Below are 2,793 nucleotides of genomic sequence, written 5' to 3'. Positions count from 1 at the left end.
GTTTATGGGATTGTGTGAAAGAGGGGTGAGAAGAAGTGAGTGGAGGTAGGTAGGGATCCTGTGGGGTCCACAGATCCTGAGGTGTTCAAGGATTTACAACCTTGCACCAAATTAGGCATGCAATATACCCTTGCACACAACTCTGGGCGTTCAGCGCCAAATTGGTGCTTGTTCTGGGCGTTGAACGCCCATTTGTTGCCCATTTCTGGCGTTGAATGCCAGAACCATGCTTGTTCTGGGCGTTCAGCGCCAGCTCTTCTCCAGGGTGCAATTCTGGCGTTCAAACGCCCAGATGTTGCCCATTTTGGGCTTTCAGCGCCAGAACCATGCTCTGTTCTGCTGTTGAACGCCAGCCAGATGCTTCTTACTGGCGTTTAAACGCCAGTGAGATCCTCCTCCAGGGTGTGATTTTTCTTCTATTTTTTTGATTCCGTTTACAATTTTTATATTTATTTTATGACTCCACATGATCATGAACCTAATAAAACATGAAAGAACAATAAAATTAGATAATTAAAAATTGGGTTGCCTCCCAACAAGCGCTTCTTTAATGTCAATAGCTTAACAGTGGGCTCTCATGGAGCCTCACAGATGTTCAGAGCATTGTTGAGACTTCCCAACACCAAACTTAGAGTTTGGATATGGGAGTTCAACACCAAACTTAGAGTTTGGTTGTGGCCTCCCAACACCAAACTTAGAGTTTGACTGTGGGGGCTCTGGTTGACTCTGTTTTGAGAGAAGCTTTTTATGCTTCCTCTCCATGTTTACAGAAGGATGACCTCGAGTTTTAAACACAAGGAAGTCCTTATTCAATTGAAGGACTAATTCACCTCTGTCAACATCAATCACAGCTCTTGCTGTGGCTAGGAAGGGTCTTCCAAGGATGATGGATTCATCCTCATCCTTCCTAGTATCTAGGACTATGAAATCAGCAGGGATGTAAAGGCCTTCAACCTTTACTAACACGTCCTCTACTTATCCATAAGCCTGTTTTCTTGAATTGTCTGCCATCTCTAATGAGATTTTAGCAACTTGCACCCCAAAGATTCCCAGTTTCTCTATTATAGAGAGGGGCATGAGGTTTATCCCTGAACCAAGGTCACATAGAGCCTTTTCAAAGATCATGGTGCCTATGGTACAAGGTATTAGGAACTTTCCAGGATCCTGTTTCTTCTGAGGCAATCTCAGTTGATCCAATGCATTTAGTTCATTGGTGAACAGGGGAGGTTCATCTCCCCAAGTCTCATTACCAAATAAATTGGCATTCAGCTTCATGATTGCACCAAGGAACTTGGCGACTTGCTCCTTAGTAACATCCTCATTCTCTTCAGAAGAGGAATACTCATCAGAGCTCATGAATGGCATAAGGAGGTTTAATGGAATCTCTATGTTCTCTAGATGAGTCTCAGATTCCTTTGGTTCCTCAGAGGGAAACTCTTTATTGATCACTGGACGTCCCAGGAGGTCTTCCTCCTTGGGATTCACGTCCTCCTCCTCTCTTGTGAGTTCGTCCATGATTGCTATATCAATGGCCTTGCACTCTCCATTTGGATTTTCTTCTGTATTACTTGGGAGAGTACTAGGAGGGATTTCAGTGATCCTTTTACTCAGCTGGCCTACTTGTGCTTCCAAATTTCTAATGGAGGACCTTGTTTCATTCATGAAACTCACAGTGGCCTTAGATAGATCAGAGACTAAGTTTGCTAAATTAGAGGTATTTTGTTCAGAGTTCTCTATCTGTTGTTGAGTGGATGATGGAAAAGGTTTATTATTGTTAAACTTGTTTCTTCTACCATTATTAAAGCTTTGTTGAGGCTTTTGTTGATCCTTCCATGAGAGATTTGGGTGATTTCTCCATGAGGGGTTATAGGTGTTTCCATAAGGTTCACCCATGTAATTCACCTCTGCTATTGCAGGGTTTTCATGATCATAAGCTTCTTCTTCAGAAGATACCTCTTGAGTACTGTTGGATGCAGCTTGCATTCCATTCAGACTCTGAGAAATCATATTGACTTGCTGAGTCAATATTTTATTCTGAGCCAGTATGGCATTCAGAGTATCAATTTCAAGAACTCCCTTCTTCATAGGCATCCCATTACTCACAGGATTCCTCTCAGAAGTGTACATGAACTGGTTATTAGCAACCATGTCAATGAGTTCTTGAGCTTCTACAGGAATTTTCTTTAGGTGAATGGATCCACCTGTAGAAGTATCCAATGACATTTTAGCCAATTCAGATAGACCATCATAGAATATATCCAGGATGGTCCATTCTGAAAGCATGTCAGAAGGACACTTTTTGGTCAGTTCTTTGTATCTCTCCCAAGCTTCATAGAGGGATTCACCTTCTTTCTGTCTGAAGGTTTGAACATCCACTCTAAGCTTACTCAGCTTTTGAAGAGGAAAGAACTTGGCTAAGAAAGCCTTGACCAGCTTATCCCAAGAGTTCAGGCTATCTTTGGGTTGAGAGTCCAACCATATTCTAGCTCTGTCTCTCACAGCAAAAGGGAAAAGCATGAGCCTGTAGACTTCAGGATCTACTCCATTAGTCTTAACAGTATCACAGATCTGCAAGAATTCAGTTAAGAACTGAAAAGGATCTTCAGATGGAAGTCCATGAAACTTGCAGTTCTGCTGCATCAGAGAAACTAATTGAGGTTTAAGCTCAAAATTGTTTGCTCCAATGGCAGGAATGGAGATGCTTCTTCCATGTAAATTGGAATTAGGTGCAGTAAAGTCACCAAGCATCCTCCTTGCATTATTATTATTTTCGACTGCCATCTCCTCTTCTTG

At 42.1% G+C, this 2,793-nt stretch overlaps 1 non-coding gene across 1 annotated transcript; it reads left to right on the top strand.

The window, feature by feature from the left end:
- The first annotated feature begins 2,277 nt into the window (after positions 1–2,277).
- On the top strand, positions 2,278–2,385 carry LOC148567825 (small nucleolar RNA R71). Its single transcript, XR_015882955.1, has one exon. It is a non-coding gene; the product is annotated as a small nucleolar RNA R71 (small nucleolar RNA).
- The last annotated feature ends 408 nt before the right edge of the window (positions 2,386–2,793 follow it).

Source organism: Arachis ipaensis, chromosome B4, assembly GCF_059453495.1.
Source record: "Arachis ipaensis isolate K30076 ecotype BB chromosome B4, ASM5945349v1, whole genome shotgun sequence".
In the NCBI taxonomy this organism is placed as follows: domain Eukaryota; kingdom Viridiplantae; phylum Streptophyta; class Magnoliopsida; order Fabales; family Fabaceae; genus Arachis; species Arachis ipaensis.
The sequence above is the reverse complement of the archived record's forward strand: the minus strand, read 5'-3'. Positions and strand labels throughout refer to the sequence as shown.